Source organism: Zea mays, chromosome 3, assembly GCF_902167145.1.
Source record: "Zea mays cultivar B73 chromosome 3, Zm-B73-REFERENCE-NAM-5.0, whole genome shotgun sequence".
Classification (NCBI taxonomy): Eukaryota; Viridiplantae; Streptophyta; class Magnoliopsida; order Poales; family Poaceae; genus Zea; species Zea mays.
The window spans coordinates 217,126,754-217,145,164 of record NC_050098.1 but is presented as its reverse complement, the minus strand read 5'-3'; positions in this window follow the sequence as shown (position 1 = coordinate 217,145,164).

The following is an 18,411-nucleotide window of genomic DNA, read 5'->3' as shown; positions in this document are numbered from 1 at the left end:
CTTAGAACGACTTGTTATTGCTTCGAAGAATTTTCGATAGTCCGAAGGTCCTTTTTATTATCACAAACCTGTGAAGAAAACATATTTTTCTTGTAGGAATCAACGAAACTAATTACATGAAACCTAAACAATGTTCTTTATTACAGAAAATAAAACTAAATGAAAAAGATTGCTATTAAGGTAGGATATTTGTCAATAGATGTGCTTTGATTCTGGCACGGTGCTGTTGACCGTGCGAGCTTCGGACTGTTCTCTGAAGTCCCTTTGATGTGGAGCATATTGGCTCCCTTCTGGCTGCTGGCCCTGTTGCAACGGAGGTGGAGGCGGAGGCTGTTGCCAGGAAGCTTGAGGCTGACTCGCCGAAGCAGCAGAGACTGCAGGATGGTTGCCCACATATTCTGGGATGTAGGGCGAATGATACGAAGCTGTATGCATAACCTGCTTCGGCTGGGCTTGTTGTGCTGCTGCTTCAGCTATTTCCTTTTGCTTCTGTATAGTAACATGGCACATCCTGGTAGTATGGCCTTTGTTCTCACCGCAGAATAAGCAAAAGATTCTTCTCGGTTGATCACCAAATCTTCCTCCGAAGCCCCTGGCGCCTCTGCCTCTTGGAGCTGGTGGCCGGAATGAGCTTTGCTGTTGACCAGAAGCCTGTGAGGAGCATTGTGGCCTTTGCTGTTGGCTTCCTCTGTCATCATTTTGTGTGGAATTGTGAATTGATCTCACATGCCTCGGGTAAAATCTTCCTCCGAAGCCCCTGGTCATTTCAGAAAACCTGAAAGCCTCCTCCCTTCTTTGGCGAAAATCATTGTCGGCCCGAATGTATTCATCCATTTTCTGGAGAAGCTTCTCCAAAGTTTGAGGAGGCTTCCTGGCGAAGTACTGAGCTGACGGACCTGGCCGAAGCCCCTTGATCATGGCCTCGATGACAATTTCATTGGGCACCGTTGGTGCCTGTGCCCTCAGACGCAAGAACCTTCGGACATATGCCTGAAGGTATTCTTCGTGGTCCTGAGTGCACTGGAACAGAGCCTGAGCAGTGACCGGCTTCGTCTGAAATCCTTGAAAGCTGGTTAACAACAAATCCTTCAGCTTCTGCCATGAAGTGATCGTTCCTGGTCGAAGGGAAGAATACCAGGTTTGAGCAACACTTCTGACAGCCATAACGAAAGATTTGGCCATGACTGAAGCATTGCCACCATACGAAGACACTGTTGCTTCGTAGCTCATCAAAAACTGCTTCGGGTCTGAGTGGCCATCAAATACAGGGAGCTGAGGCGGCTTGTAGGACGGAGGCCAAGGTGTAGCCTGTAACTCAGCGGACAGGGGAGAAGCATCATCAAAAACAAAATTCCCATGATGGAAATTGTCATACCAGTCATCTTCGTTGGGAAAGCCCTCCTGATGAAGGTCTTGATGCTGAGGCCTTCGGTGTTGCTCATCCTGAGCAAGATGACGAACTTCTTCAGAGGCTTCATCTATCTGCCTCTGCAATTCAACTAGCCTGGCCATCTTCTCCTTCTTGCGTTGAACCTGCTGCTGAAGGATTTCCAGATTTTGAATCTCCTGATCTAGATCATCCTCCGGAGGTGTTGGACTGGTAGCCTTCCTCTTCTGGCTTCGTGCCTCTCTAAGAGAAAGGACGTCTTGATTGGGGTCCAGCGGCTGCAGCGTGCCAGCCCCTGGTGCTGAAGCCTTCTTCGGCGGCATGACGAAGGTGATGCTTGCCGAAGATGTCAAAAAGCTCAAGAAATGGAAGTGAGTTCACCGGAGGTGGGCGCCAATGTTGGGGACTTGTTCTCAAATGCTATAAGTTAAGAACAAGGCAACACAGAGAATGTTAAACGATAAAGTCCTTCGTCCTTCGAAGCATTATTCCCCTTAGGATATAACGATCTTCGAACGAAGGCCATGAAGGACGAACCTTCATCATCACAGTATACATTAATGAAAAACGAAGCATATGAAACATAAAAGATAGCATGAATAATCATATAACATTATTCATTTTACTTTATTATATCATCATAAAGAAATAGAAACAATATCGAATTATAAATGTACCTTCGGCTTGGAAGGAGATGAAAATACAAGTGTGACGCAAAAGCAAATGCCAGGTCAGCGTGAACAGTACAGGGGTACTGTTCACCTATTTATAGGCACGGGGTACAACCCATACAAAATTACATACATGCCCTTTACATTTGGTGATAATTCTATAGCATTCTATCGAGGTCCAAATGGCCTTTTCATCTTTAAGTCGGTTCCCTTTTCTGCGAACATGCCGAAGCTTTCCTGCTTCACAGCTTCGGCACTGTGTCAACCTTCGTATCTTTTTAGCTTCTCCCTTTCCGATACAAGTCCGAAGATACCTGTTCACACATTATACTCCAGAAACATTGTTAAATCATGTTTTTGAGGACCTTCGGAAGCCGAAGGCCCCCAACACCTTGTTTTTGACGTAGGAGGTGAACATCTTCTTCTCCCCCGTCATATGGTTTGTGCATCCGCTGTCGATAATCCAGCTTGAACCCCCGGATGCATAAACCTGCAAGGCAAATTTAGGCTTGGGTCTTAGGTACCCAACTCTTGTTGGGTCCTACAAGGTTAGTCACAATTGTCTTAGGGACCCAAATGCAAGTTTTATCTCCCTTGCATCTTGCCCCTAACTTCCTAGCAATCACCTTCTTATTCTTCCTATAAATGGCAAAAGAAGCATTGCAAGCATGATATATTGTAGAAGGTTCACTAACTTTCCTAGGAACATTAGCAACATTTCTCCTAGGCATATTATGAACAACATTTCTCTTACCAACATTTCTATCATGCACATAGGAAGAACTAGAAGCAAACATGGCATGCGAATCAAAAGCATCATATGCATTACAACTCCTATAAGTATTTCTAGATTGTCTCCTATCATGGTACATAAAGGCATGGTTCTTTTGCACACTATTAGCCATAGGGGCCTTCCCTTTCTCCTTGGCGGAGATGGGAGCCTTATGGCTTGTCAAGTTCTTGGCTTCTCTCTTGAAGCCAAGACCATCCTTAATTGAGGGGTGTCTACCAATCGTGTAGGCATCCCTTGCAAATTTTAATTTGTCAAATTCACTTTTGCTAGTCTTAAGTTGGGCATTGAGACTAGCCAATTCATCATTTAATTTGGAAATTGAAACTAGGTGTTCACTACAAGCCTCAATATCAAAATCTTTACACCTAGTGCAAATCATGACATGTTCTACACAAGAGTTAGATTTATTTGCTACTTCTAATTTAGCATTTAAATCATTGTTAATTCTCTTTAAGCTTGAGATAGAGTCATGACATGCAGACAATTCACTAGAAAGCATTTCATTTCGTTTAACTTCTAAAGCAAATGAAGTTTGTGCACTAACAAATTTATCATGCTCCTCATATAAAAGGTCCTCTTGTTTCTCTAAGAGTATATCCTTCTCATTCAAGGCATCAATCAATTCATTGATTTTATCAATTTTATTTCTATCCAATCCCTTGAACAAGCTAGAGTAATCTATTTTCTCATCGCTAGACTCATCATCACTAGAAGAATCATAAGTAGTACTGTCTTGAGTACATACCTTCTTCTCCTTTGCCATGAGGCATGTGTGACGCTCGTTGGGAAAGAGGGATGACTTGTTGAAGGTGGTGGCGGCGAGTCCTTCATTGTCGGAGTCGGAGGAGGAGCAATCCGAGTCCCACTCTTTTCCGAGATGTGCCTCGCCCTTGGCCTTCTTGTAATTTTTCTTCTTTTCTCTCTTGCTCCCTTGTTCCTGGTCACTTCCATTATCGGGATAGTTAGCAATAAAATGACCAATCTTACCGCATTTGAAGCATGAGCGCTTCCCCTTGGTTTTGGTCTTGCTTGGCTGTCCCTTGCGACCCTTTAGCGCTGTCTTGAAGCGCTTGATGATGAGGGCCATCTCTTCATCATTGAGCCCTGCTGCCTCAACTTGCGCCACCTTGCTAGGTAACGCCTCCTTGCTTCTCGTTGCCTTGAGAGCAACGGGTTGAGGCTCATTGATTGGACCATTCAGTGCGTCGTCCACGTACCTCGCTTCCTTGATCATCATTCGCCCGCTTACGAATTTTCCAAGGACTTCTTCAGGTGACATTTTGGTGTACCTGGGGTTCTCACGAATATTATTTACCAAATGTGGATCAAGAACGGTAAAGGACCTTAGCATTAGTCGGACGACGTCGTGGTCCGTCCATCACGTGCTTCCGTAGCTCCTTATTTTGTTGATAAGGGTCTTGAGCCGGTTGTATGTTTGGGTTGGCTCCTCGCCCCTTATCATTGCAAATCTTCCGAGCTCGCCTTCTACTAACTCCATCTTGGTGAGCAAGGTGACGTCATTCCCCTCATGAGAGATCTTGAGGGTGTCCCAGATTTGCTTGGCATTGTCTAAGCCGCTCACCTTATGGTACTCGTCCCTGCACAAGGAGGCTAACAACACAGTAGTAGCTTGTGCATTTCTATGAATCTGTTCATTAATAAAAATAGGACTATCCGAGCTATCAAACTTCATTCCATCCTCAACAATCTCCCATATGCTTGGATGGAGAGAGAACAGATGACTACGCATTTTGTGACTCCAAAATCCGTAGTCCTCCCCATCAAAGTGTGGAGGCTTGCCGAGAGGAATGGAAAGTAAATGTGAATTTGAACTTTGAGGAATACGAGAATAATCGAAAGAAAAGTTTGAGTTAACTGTCTTTCGTTTGTCGTAGTCCTGATCGTCGTTGTCCTTATGGGAAGAAGTGGACTCATCACTGTCGTCGTAGTAGACGATCTCCTTGATGCGTCTCGTCTTCTTCTTCCTTCCATCTTTGCATCTGGGCCCGAGCCCGAGTCGGTAGGCTTGTCATCCTTCGGCTCGTTGACGAAGGACTCCTTCTCTTTATCGTTGATCACGATTCCCTTCCCCTTAGGATCCATCTCTTCGGGCGATTAGTCCCTTTGTGAAGAGAACGGCTCTGATACCAATTGAGAGCACCTAGAGGGGGGGTGAATAGGTGATCCTGTAAAACTTAAAACTTAAGCCACAAAAACTTGGTTAAGTGTTAGCACAATAATCGCCAAGTGGCTAGAGAGGAGTCTTCAACAAAACACAATAACCACAAGAGATCAATCACAGAGATGGCACGGTGGTTATCCCGTGGTTCGGCCAAGACCAACGCTTGCCTACTCCACGTTGTGGCGTCCCAACGGACGAGGGTTGCAATCAACCCCTCTCAAGCGGTCCAAAGACCCACTTGAATACCACGGTGTTTTGCTTGCTTTTCTTAATCCCGTTTGCGAGGAATCTCCACAACTTGGAGCCTCTCGCCCTTACACTTGAAGTTCACAAAGAAGCACGGAGTAAGGGAGGGATTAGCAACTCACACAAGACACTAATATCACAGCAAATACACACGCACACAAGACCCAGACTTAAGCTCAAAAGACTAGCACACTAGAACGGAGCTCAAATCACTAGAATGTCAAACAAGTGCGCAAGAATGGAGTGTGAGTGATCAAGAGTGCTCAAGGAATGCTTGGTGTACTCCTCCATGCGCCTAGGGGTCCCTTTTATAGCCCCAAGGCAGCTAGGAGCCGTTGAGAGCAATCCTGGAAGGCAGATTTTGCCTTTTGTCGACTGGCGCACCGGACAGTCCGGTGCACCACCGGACATTGTCCAGTGCAGATCTCCTTCCTTATTTGGCGAAGCCGACCGTTGGAGTCTGAGAGCCGTTGGCGCACCGGACACTGTCCGGTGCAAACCGGACAGTCCGGTGCACCAATGTGACCGTAGGCTCGGCCACGCGTCACGCGCGGAATCCTCGGCCAACCGTTGCCTCGGCCGACCGTTGACTCACCGGACAGTCCGGTGCACCACCGGACAGACCGGTGAATTTTAGCCGTACGCCGTTGATGGTTTCCCGAGAGCGATGAGTTCGCCTGTGAACGGCTCACCGGACAGTCCGGTGCACCACCGGACAGACCGGTGAATTTTAGCCGTACACCGCCGTCAAGTCCCGAGAGCAGCCTGTTTGCCCGAGCCAGCCTGGCGCACCGGACACTGTCCGGTGCACCCAGACCGAGCAGACTTTGGCTGAACAAAGCCATCTCATTTCCAATTCAATCTTTCCTGTTTCCAGCACTTAGACACAATACATTAGTCCATAAAAACAATGTACTAAGTCTAGAAACATACCTTTGGACAAGATTTTCACTTTGTCCACCACTTTGCATAGATTAGCATAAAAGCACTTGTGTTGGCACTCAATCACCAAAATACTTAGAAATGGCCCAAGGGCACATTTCCCTTTCAGAAACAACCTTCGGCCCGGACACGCTGTTGCGAGGCCTTAGCTTGGGCGGACCAAGCATACCCGACGGCCACGGCCAGACCCTCCGCAAGGGTCCCAGCCTGGGCGGTCGCCTCAGAGTCTGGAAAGAAGGAACCCCCTCTGCGCCGAAAACTTTCCTCGGAAAAGTTTTTCCACCAAAACGATTTTCGTGCCTTTCGACTATATCGATGGCGGAGTCCTAAAGACGAGCAAGAGAGACTTTGAGCGGCAAGGCCGACCGAGCCGAGGGACTCCTACACCTCTGGGATACGAATACCTTACTCGTCACCTTCCGCGAAAGGTAACTCACGCTCGGATAAGTGATTCTGCTACCGACGAACAAGTCCTAATGCTCGAAACAAGAGGAAAGAAACACGACTTTATACTCAAATGTTTAGGCCTCAGCAGCCACAAAGAACAAACATACGTACTTGGGGTAACATGGCGCTTTCCCCCCTTCCTCCTTGCGGAAAGGCGGCGAAGGGGCGTACAATAAAAGTCGAGACGGTCCTTGATCATCCTCTCGCCCCGTGCAGAGGCTCGGGGGCTGCTCTCGCACCAGGCTACGGCCGAACTGTTGACCACGTCAACAAACCAGCGTGAAAACTCGGAGCCTGACCGTGCACCCGGGCTATGGCCAGGCCGCATGAGGAAACAACAAGGCTGACCGAGGCATCACAAAAAGGATTAAGACCTCAGAGGAGTCAAACCACTCCTCCGAGGCCTCGGGGGCGACACCCGGCGGGTGCGCTCGAGCGCACCCACCAGAACAAAATATAACCGAGAAGGGCCGATCCCCTTGCAAAAAATCCGGCAGAACCTCCAAGCGAGTACCTACACTCCCTTCGAGGCTCGGGGGCTACTATCGGGGACCGTAATTAGGGGTACCCCCGATGCTCCTTAATCCGGCAGGAAAACATCTTCGGAACAAACCATCAACGACTGATAAGCACGGTTCGAGTCAGGGCCTCGTAGGACACGACCTCACCTCGTCCGAGCCTAGCCTCGGGCGCAGACAATAGTCCCAGGCAAATTCACGCCTCGCCCGAGGGTCCCCTCTGTCAACAGGCGCACCCCCGTCTCACCCAAGGCTAAGCTCGGGTGAACTTTGTCGTGCAGCGACCTCGACCGAATCGCCTTACCAACCGACCATATTGCATGCGCATTTAATGCGAGGATCGCCTGACACCTTGTCCTGACACGCGTGCCTCAGTCGGCAAGGTCGAAGTGACCGCAGTCACTTCGCCCCTTTACTGACCGTTCTGACAGGAAAACAACGTTGTTCACCCCGCTCTGGCGACTGTGCCAACCACCAGGGAAAGACTAACAACAGTCACGGCCTCTCCCGAGTTCGGTCTCGGGCGCAACAGGGAGCTCCACCTCGCCTGACCCCAGGTCTCGACCTTAGCCTCGGCCTCGGGAGGAGATCTCCGCCTCGCCCGACCTCAAGCCTCGGCCTCGGGAGGAGTTGTCGCCTCGCCCGACCTCGACCTCAAGCCTCGGCCTCGGGAGGAGTCGCCGCCTCACCCGACCTCGGCCTCGGAATCAACTACGCTACAGGGGATGCATCATGACCCTACCTCTAGCTAGCCGCTAAGACTGGAGTCACATCTTGCTTACTCCGGCCACAGGTAATGATGGTTCCCGCGTGCGCCCATGATGTTGGCTGCTCTCAACCGCCTACGGAAGCAAGGAAACGTCAGCATGATCCATGTCGCACCGTCAGCTATGCTTCTACAGGGCTCAAGGCACCTCTCCGACGGCCACGTTAGTACATGTACATGGCTCAAGGCACTTCCCCGCCAGCCACGCTAGCATATAGCTACACCCCCATTGTACAGCTGGGCATCTCCTTGTATCTATAAAAGGGGATGTCCAGGGCCTTCCAGGAGAAGAGGAAAAAAGAGCGCACTTACGAACACACGGTCGCACGACGCAGACGAGCAGAGGCAGACTCAGACGGCTCGCCTCAAGGCCGAACCCTCTCTTTCTCGCTCTCTCTCGTTCTCGCTCTCCCGCAACGCTTGTAACCCCTACTACGGGCACCCCGATGCAAGATAACATAAGCCTCATTTCCCTCTTGTGTTCTATCTTGCATCAACCCATCTGGGCAGGGACACGCAGCGACAAATTTACTAGTCGGTTGATGGTCCTCGTGGGTCCGAAACGCCGACACCATGTTTATCAATTATTCCGTAAATGATATGTATATAGTTTTGTTTTACTGGAATGTGGTAGCTCGCTAGCTGGCTCGTTAATGATCTAAGCTAGAATGTCAGATCAACTCATGAAAAAAATTCAAACAAGCCGATTCGAACTAAGGGCAGCCAACCAGCCGGACATTTTATCCAGCCCTAGTAGGCTAGGCATAAGACTATAAGAGTCGAGCCCTGAGCCCCTAACCATGCTAGGCATAAGAACCCTGTTGACGCCTTTTTGGAGCGCCAAACACTTAACAAGAACCATGGCGGTGCCTTCTGCACAGGGGCGGACGGTCCGCGCGCAGGGGCCGGACGGTCCGCGGCCTGGTGCGAGGCGCGGTGGTGCTCTCTGCGCAAGGGCGGACTGTCCGCGGCCTGGGGCCGGACTGTCCGCGGCCTGGTGCACGGCTAGGGCTCCTGCCTGACGGCCGGACGGTCCGCGCCCTGAGGCCGGACGGTCCGCGCGTACGCAGGGACGGCGGAAGATCGCCGACGGCGCCTGTATCTCGCTCCCGGGAGGGACCCCGTCGGGGAGTAGAGATCCTAGGTGGTGTCTAGGCTCGGGTAGACCGACCTAGACTCCTCTAATCGACGTAGAGTCGAGGAGAGGCGGAGAATTTGGGGATTGAGAGGCTAAACCTAAACTAGACTAGAACTACTCCTAGGATAAAATGCGAATAAAAGTTGTATTGATTCGATTGTTGATCACAAATCGGCCGTATACCTCTCTATTTATAGAGGAGGGGGGCTGGACCCTTTACAAACTAATTTCCGAGCTTATCCCATGATTTTAGCTAACAACCATAGCACAAAACTCGGAACCCTAATCTGTTCTGCGCACGCGCGGACCGTCCGGCCCACAGGCGCGGACCGTCCGGACCGCGGACCGTCCGGCCTCAGGGCCGGACAGTCCGCCGGCTCATTTTGGTGTCAAACATATGCCCCCCTGCCTTTTGGTGGAGCTGAGCGAACCAAAAGCAACTAACTCGATGTGATCCCATCAGTTTTCTTAGGCATCTTGACACTTGCTAGGATGATACGTAGTGGCCTTAGTCCCGATGGTTGACTCAACGGACGTGACTCTTTTAGCTTTGATCGAACTGTCAGTCCCAACACCGTCTAGCGTCATAGCGATCTTGACCAATCCGTCACCTTACTTTTTCTAATTTTCCAAGTGTTCTAGCGTAACTTCGTAGTCGACCAGGTTTTCCCCTTGTAGGTCATCTTCCTCCATGGGTGTCGGTACATCGTTGGTGGTGTCTTGGTGTAGTGCGGATGGTTCGGCCTCAGGGGTCAGATGGTCCGCGTCCTGTATGGTTGGTCTGGTCTTTATAGCCGGACTGTCTGCTATACCTGCAAAGAGCTGCACAGTTGCTGTTTTATTTTCTGTCTTTATGGCCGTTTGATTTTCCTCAACGGCCTTTGGTCTCCATCTCTTTTGTGGTGGCGGATACTGCGGATGTGTGTCATTGAATATTTTTTCCGCCTCCTTCTCCTGATTCTCCTTTGCTCTAAGGCGTTGTAATTTTCGCTTTTGCGATCGTGTCAATCCCGATGGGCACCATCGGGGCATGGAGTATTTTGGATCGGCTATTTTATTGACAGTCGTACTTTCTTTTTTGTTTGTGTTGGCCGATTCACCAAAAATCATCGGCCCTTCGTTATTTTGTTGTACGATGACATCTGTCGTTCCTATTTTAATGACGTCTCCCTTTTTCGTACTGTTGGAGGTTGTATCTGTATGCCCCCCTGCCGGATTAGTCAGCCTTTGGGGCCGAATTGTTCGGCAATCTTGCTGGGCCTGTGCTTGTGGACCAGATTGAGGGGCTCTCAATCGGTCTTGTACTGGAGGTGTCAACCTATTGAATACAGATGTTTGGGGTGCCCCCCAAGCGGGGTACTGTGGCATCCTAAATGGGTATGGTGGCATGCCCCACATTTGATTTGGGACGTATGGTGGAGGTATGTATGTGTATGAATATGGCATATGTAGATATGGTGGTGGAGGTGTCCATGCAGGTACGTTAGGTCTTAATTGAACATTATGACCTCCCGTCCTTTCCGATTGGTGTGGTGGTCCAATCGGCCTAACCTGCCGTCGCACCTGGGTGGGTAAGCGAGGTCCCTTTGGTGGCCGGTCGCTAGAGCCAGCCTTCTTTTTCACATATTTAGACAATAATTGATCAAAGGTCGGACTAGATTTTACCAACCGACCAGTTGCCTTGAACGTGTTAGTTTTCCACGTACCTATTTCTGGTCGTCGTGGTTTGAAGGTATGTGGTCGCCGCGGCTCTTCGACGTTGCCGGACCGTCCGTCGGAACGCTTCGGACCGTCCAGTGATGTTACGGACCGTCCGCGCCTAGACACCGGACCGTCCGCGATGCGTAGTATGGGTTCTCGCGCATATCCCTTTGTCTGTGCTTGCCCCCCAGCGCTGGAGTTTGTGATGGTTACCTTCAGTGTCTCCCCTCCATTAGGAGTCTTCTCGGCCATCACTTTCCTGCAAGAAATTTTGTTGTTTCCATCGGCCTCCCGTGCGTTGCCGATGATGACTTCTTTGTCTTTGCCCTTATCGGCTGTGTTGGGCCGAATTAGGACCTTTTTGCCATTAAAGTCGATCACATTCATTGGGAAGTGTTAGAGTACCCGTCTAGGGTTTGTGTTATTCCCTGTGTAATGACTGTTATACCCCTGTGTAATGGGCCTTGGCCCAGTTACTCTCTCTATTTAATATCACTCCCAACCCCTGATTAGGGCATGGGTTCTCATTTCAACATGGTATCACAGAGCTAGGTTTAGGTTTTTTTTCTCTCAGCCGTCGGTTCCAACCGACCGGCCTCCACCCAGCCGCCGGCTCCAGCCGCCGCCCTCCCCTGACCCACCTCCGGCCGCCGGCCTCCCTCCCATCTCCCCGGCGCGCCGCTCTCCCCTGGGTCGCCGCTCCCGTCGGTGCGCGACCGTCGCTCACAGGGCCGCCGCCCCTGCGCGGCCGCCACTCCCCAGTGCCGCGCCTCTGACGTCCCGCCTGGCCGCGGACGTCCCTTCGTCCGAGGCCGCGCAACCCTCTGCCGCGACCACCGCTCCAGGCCGCGCGCGGGCAGCCGCCCCTGGCTCCGCGACCCAGCGCTAGGAGCTCCCGCACCGCCGACCATCGCTCCCGGCCGCGCAGCCGCCTCGGCTCCGCGACCCAGCGCCCGGTGTCCCACGCCGCATCCCTCCTCTGTTTCTGGGCGCAGCAGGGAGCAGCCGCTCACCTCCACTGCTCCCTCCGGTGTTGTTCTTCAGGCAGGCTTCCCTACCTCGCTCCCTCCCCGACCCGGCTTCGTTCCTTGCTGTGACTTCCTCCAACCGTCGCTGCCATGGACGACACCACCTCTGCCGCCACCGGCCCCATCACCCCCGCTGCGATCAGCAGCGCGCCCGCCCATGGAGGGGCCCCCTACATCACCGGCCTTGCGCCGCTTCCTGCCGTCTCCCCGCTGACCCTGCGCCGCGGATCTCCGCCGGGGTTTCCCACCCTCGCTTCACCCACCTGGAGCCACGCCGTCACGCCCTCCGCACTTCCCACCGTCGCCTCCCCGCTCGTCGACACCCTCGCGGAGATCCAGGCCGCTGTGACGGCCTCGCGGGAGCGCGAGCGCGCCGCCTCCCTCGCCCTGGAGCGAGAGCGTGCTCTGGGTGCCGCTCTGACCACCCAGATGGCCACCACGCAGTGCCTCCTCGGTCGCCCGCCGGTCGCCCCTGTGGAACCCCCGGAGGACCCCCGCGACTCCGACCTCGACGCCGACCTCATCGCTGCTCTTCACGCTCAGGCCGCTGGTCTGCACAACATCCGGGCCCTCGTGTCCGTGGTGTTGGATCCGACGTCTTCCCACTACCCCCGCTGGCGAGGACAGGTCCTCCTCACGCTGCGGCGGTTCGTCCTCGACGATCACGTCCTCGTCGACCATGACGCTCCACCGCCTCGCTCCTGGTGCCTCATGGACAGCGTTGTCCTCTCGTGGCTCCACGGCACCATCACCGTTGAGCTGCAGGACATCATCCGCGATCAGGCGGACACTGCTCGCCAGGCGTGGCTCGCTCTCGAGGACCAGTTCCTCGGGAATCGGGATGCGCGGGCGCTCCACCTCGACGCCCAGTTCCACCTGTTCTCTCAGGGAGACCTCTCCGTGGGAGAATACTGTCGCCAGATGAAGGGCCTGGCTGACTCTCTCCGCGATCTCGGCGAGCCAGTTGCCGATCGTACCCTGGTGCTGAACCTCCTGCGTGGCCTCAGCCCCCGCTACGGCCACCTGAAGACTCTCATCAAGAGGAGCGTGCCCTTCCCCACCTTCCACGCCGTGCGGAACGAGCTTCTCCTCGAGGAGCTCACCATGGCGAATGAGGCACCCCCTCCTGCCTCGGCCCTCTACAGCGCTCTCACCAGTGGTCAGCCGCCTTCAGGGGGCCAGGCCACCCGTCCTCCGTCGACCGGGGCTCCCACCCGCCCCCCTCCTGCCGTCCCGGCGACCCCTCGTCCGACTTCTACGACCGACGGGGGTCGTCGCTCCCGCAAGGGCGGCCGTGGGAGCGGCGGCTCCTCTCGTGGTGGTCCCTCCGGCCGGGGTGGCGGCCACGCGTGGCCGTCCTTCTACAACCCCTGGACCGGGACCATCGCCATGTGGCCGGGCCAGGCACCGAGTACCCCCCGTCCTCCGGCGCCCGCCCTCCTGACTACTCCTCACTACGGCGCACCTCCTTATGGTGTTCCCGTCGTGCCCCAGGCTCCGCCCGCGCTCCAGCCCCCGGGGACCCACACCTCGACGCCTTGGTCCCCGCCGGCTGGTGGTTGGGACAGCACCTCCCTCGCTGCTGCTTTCAGCACCATGGCGATGACCCCACCCCCCTCCGACTGGGTGATCGACTCCGGTGCCTCGTACCACACCACCCCCACGGCAGGCACGCTCTCTCGCTCTCATCCCCCACTCCCCTCTCACCCATCCTCGATCGTCGTTGGAAACGGTTCCACTCTGCCAGTCACCTCAGTAGGTGCCTCGGTTCTCCCTGGGCCGTTTTACCTCAACGATGTTCTCGTAGCTCCCCACATCACCCACAATCTTCTTTCTGTTCGTCGATTCACTACTGACAACTCCTGTTCCATTGAGTTTGACCCCTCTGGTTTTTCTGTGAAGGATCTGGCCACCAGGATCCTTCTCGCCCGCTGTGACAGCTCGGGGCCTCTCTACACGCTCCAGCCCCCCACCGCCGGCGTGTCTCCACCTCCTGCCCTGGTCTCCACCACCTCCTCCACCACATGGCATCGACGTCTCGGCCATCCTGGACCCGACGTCATGACCAAGATTACCAGTAGTCTCGATCGTTCATGTAGTAGGGGACATTTTGAGGGTCTCTGTCATGCTTGTCAGTTAGGCCGACATACTCGTCTCCCATTTACTACTTCTTCTTCTCGGGCTGAGCAGTCTTTTGATCTGGTTCATTGTGACCTTTGGACCTCCCCTGTACTCAGTCTTTCTGGTTATAAATATTATCTGGTGATTTTGGATGATTTTTCCCATTTTCTCTGGACCTTCCCGCTTCGGTTGAAGTCGGACACATTCACCACCCTCACACACTTCTTCACCTGGGTATCCACTCAGTTTCGTCGCCCGGTCCGTGCTCTGCAGTGTGACAATGGCCGCGAGTTCGATAACAACGCCTCTCGCTCCTTCTTCCTCACTCATGGCGTCCAGTTGCGTCTCTCGTGCCCCTACACTTCTGCCCAGAATGGCCGAGCCGAACGCATGATCCGCACCACCACTAATATGCTCCGCTGTCTCCTCTTCCAGGCGTCTCTCCCCGCCAGCTACTGGGCAGAGGCCCTGCATACTGCCACCCACCTCCTCAACCGTCTTCCCTCGAAGGCGGTACGCCACCCTACCCCCCACTTCGCCCTTTACGGCACAACCCCTTCCTATGACCACCTTCGCGTGTTCGGCTGTGCCTGCTACCCTAACACTTCCGCTACTGCTCCACATAAGCTTTCTCCTCGCTCCACCCGCTGTCTATTCCTTGGCTACTCCCCTGACCACAAGGGGTACCGGTGTCTAGACCTCACCTCCCACCGCATCATCATCTCTCGTCATGTCGTCTTTGACGAAGATGTGTTTCCCCTTGCTGGCTCCACCCCACCCACCGATCTTGACTCCCTCCTCGAGTCCGATCCGATTCCTCCCCCACCTTCGGCTCCCCGTCTTGCGCCGTTACCTGCTCCTCGTGCGGCCCCCACGACCTCTTCCGCGCCACGCGCGGCCCCGTCGACCCCGCCTGCGCCACGCGCGGCCCCGTCGACCCCGCCTGCGCCACGCGCGGCCCCGTCGACCCCGCCTACGCCACACGCGGCCCCGTCGACCCCGCCTGCGCCACGCGCGGCCCCGACGATCCTGCCTGCGCCACGCGCGGCCCCGTCGACCCCGCCTGCGCCGCGCGCGGCCCCGTCGACTCCGGCTCGATTCGCCAACCCCGCCCTCGTCTACCATCGCCGCGGCCACGCCACTACCTCGGCACCCCCCGACGCGTGCCCATCGACGAGCGCGGCCCGCTTCGCCGACCCCGCCGTCGTCTATCACCGCCGTGAGCCGGCCCCTCCAGCCGCTCCCGACGTTCCGGTGGCTCACTCTGAGTCATCCGTATACCACCCGGTCGCCATCCATCGCGACCCCGGGCACGTCCACCCGATGGTGACTCGACGCGCTGCTGGCGTTCTCCGCCCCGTCGACCGGCTCATCCTGGCAGCCGCTACGACCAGCACTCCACCCGACGCTTCCCCGGTACCCTCCTCCGTTCGCACTGCCCTCGCCGACCCACACTGGCGTCGCGCTATGGAGGAGGAGTACGCGGCCCTCTTGGCCAACCACACTTGGGACCTGGTGCCGCGTCCACCAGGCACCAACGTGGTCACCGGCAAGTGGCTATTTCGCCACAAGCTGACCTCAGACGGCTCCCTCGACCGCTACAAGGCCCGTTGGGTCCTTCGGGGCTTCACCCAGCGCCCCGGAGTGGACTACGACGAGACCTTCAGCCCTGTCGTCAAGTTCGCCACTGTTCGCGCTGTCCTCTCCCTCGCCCTCTCCCGTGACTGGGCGATCCATCAGCTCGATGTCAAGAATGCCTTCCTCCATGGCACTCTGACGGAGACTGTCTACTGCAGCCAGCCCACCGGCTTCGTCGACGCTGACCGTCCGGACCTGGTTTGCCGGCTGAACCGATCCCTGTACGGCCTCAAGCAGGCGCCACGGGCTTGGTACAGCCGCTTCGCCTCCTACCTGGCCTCCGTCGGCTTCGTCGAGGCCAAGTCGGACACGTCCCTGTTCATCTACCGGCGCGGCGACGACACCGTCTACCTCCTGCTCTACGTCGACGACATTGTGCTCACGGCATCCACCGCCGACCTCCTTCACCGCACGATCGTCGCCCTTCAGCGGGAGTTCACGATGAAGGACCTGGGGCCCCTCCACCACTTCCTCGGCGTCACCGCCGAACGTCGGCCTCAGGGTCTCTTCCTCCACCAGCGCCAGTACGCCATCGACATCCTGGAGCGGGCTGGCATGTTTGACTGCAAGCCCTGCACCACGCCTGTCGACACTCAGGCGAAGCTCTCTGAGGACGACGGGCCTCCGGTCGCCGACGCGACGTCCTACTGGAGCCTCACCGGCGCACTCCAGTACCTCACGTTCTCCAGGCCCGACATCGCTTACGCCGTCCAGCAGGTGTGCCTCCACATGCACACTCCGCGGGAGCCCCATCTCACTGCACTCAAGCGGATTCTACGCTACCTCCGCGGCTCCCTCGACTACGGCCTCTTACTCCGCCCATCCCCGACGACGGAGCTCGTGGTCTACACCGACGCTGACTGGGCTGGCTGTCCCGACACGCGCCGGTCCACCTCCGGCTACGCCGTCTTCCTGGGCGCCAACCTTGTCTCTTGGGCCGCCAAGAGGCAGCCCGTCGTCTCTCGCTCCAGCGCTGAGGCCGAGTACCGTGCCGTGGCCAACGGCGTGGCCGAGGCCTCCTGGCTGCGCCAGCTCCTCCACGAGCTTCACAGTCCCCTCCAGCGCGCCACCCTCGTCTACTGAGACAACGTCAGCGCGGTCTACCTCTCCACCAACCCCGTGCAGCATCAGCGCACGAAGCATGTGGAGATCGACCTCCACTTCGTCCGCGAGCGTGTCGCTGCCGGTGACGTCCACGTTCTCAGCGTCCCCACCACGCTTCAGTTCGCCGACATCTTCACCAAGGGGTTACCGTCGAGTGTCTTTTTAGACTTCCGATCCAGTCTCAACATCTGTACAGGATAGAGTTGTGACTGCGGGGGGGTGTTAGACTACCCGTCTAGGGTTTGTGTTATTCCCTGTGTAATGACTGTTATACCCCTGTGTAATGGGCCTTGGCCCAGTTACTCTCTCTATTTAATATCACTCCCAACCCCTGATTAGGGCATGGGTTCTCATTTCAACAGGAAGGGCTCCGTGTCCTCCTGAAATTTCAATCGTCCATCATCAATGGCCGATTGAATTTGTCGTCGGAACACATTACAATCATTAGTGGCATGGGAAAATGAGTTGTGCCACTTGCAGTATGCGCGACGCTTTAGTTCGTCGGCAGGTGGAACGATATAATCAATTTTAATGTTACCATTTTTTAGTAATTCATCGAATATCTTATCACATTTGCCGACATTAAATGTAAACTTAACCTCCTCCTGTCGTTCCTTTTGAACTGACTGCAAGGAGGAGCAAGCCGAAGATTTGGCCTGATCGGGCCAAACTATTTCGGCAGTGTAAACTTTCTTTGGTTCATCGTCCGAACTACTTTGATTGTGTTCTACTATAGGGACATTATGATGAACCGTTCTGACTAGTTCTTTGCTTCGGCTTTCACAAGCCGAAGCTCTCTGATGTAATTGTGCTAGAGTAAAGAACTGGATGCCTTCTAATCTCTCTTTTAAATAATAGCGCAATCCATCAAAGGCTATTCCCGCCAGTTGTTTATCTGTTAAATGAATTTGAAAGCATCGGTTTCTCGTATCCTGGAATCTCCGGATATAATCACTAACCGATTCATCTTTTTCTTGTCGTAGGGTCACTAAGTCTACTAAATCTAGCTCATAATCACCAGAGAAGAAATGTTCATGAAATTTTTGCTCTAAGTCTCCCCATGACAAAATGGAATTAGGAGAGAGCGTGGCATACCATGTGAATGCAGTCCCTGTTAAGGATAATGAAAATAAACGCACACGGAATGCTTCGGTGTCGGCCAATTCTCCTAATTGTGCTAGGAACTGGCCTATGTGCTCACGCGTGCTTTTTCCTTGGTCACCCGAAAACTTTGCAAACTCGGGTATCCTGGTTCCCTGTGGGTATGGGTGGTGATCAAATCGGCTGTCATAAGGCTTCCGATATGATTGCCCCCCAGGGATCATGCTTACTCCGAGCTTATCTCGGAACGCCCCGGCTATTTCTTCCCTCACTATACCAATGGCAGCCGGTGCAAGACCACCGGCTCTCTGGTCAAACATAGGTGGGGTTGGTTGCATGTTAGTATGTTGTCGTTCCCCCCATTGGTTTGAGCTACGTGGTGCATTTCCATTTGCCCTATATGGCTCATATGTTTGATCGTTTCTTTCCGGCCTTCTAGGTGGGGCCGGAAAGCTTTCCTGGGCTCTGGATCCTGAATTAATGGGCTGGTGCATTGCATAATGTGATGGGAAGTGTTGCTGGGACGGGCGAGGATTCAGGTAATAATCCCCCTTAAAAGACTCATGCGCGGACTGTCCGGATACGTACCCAGAACGTCCGTGATTATATGCGGATCGTCCGTCGTTGT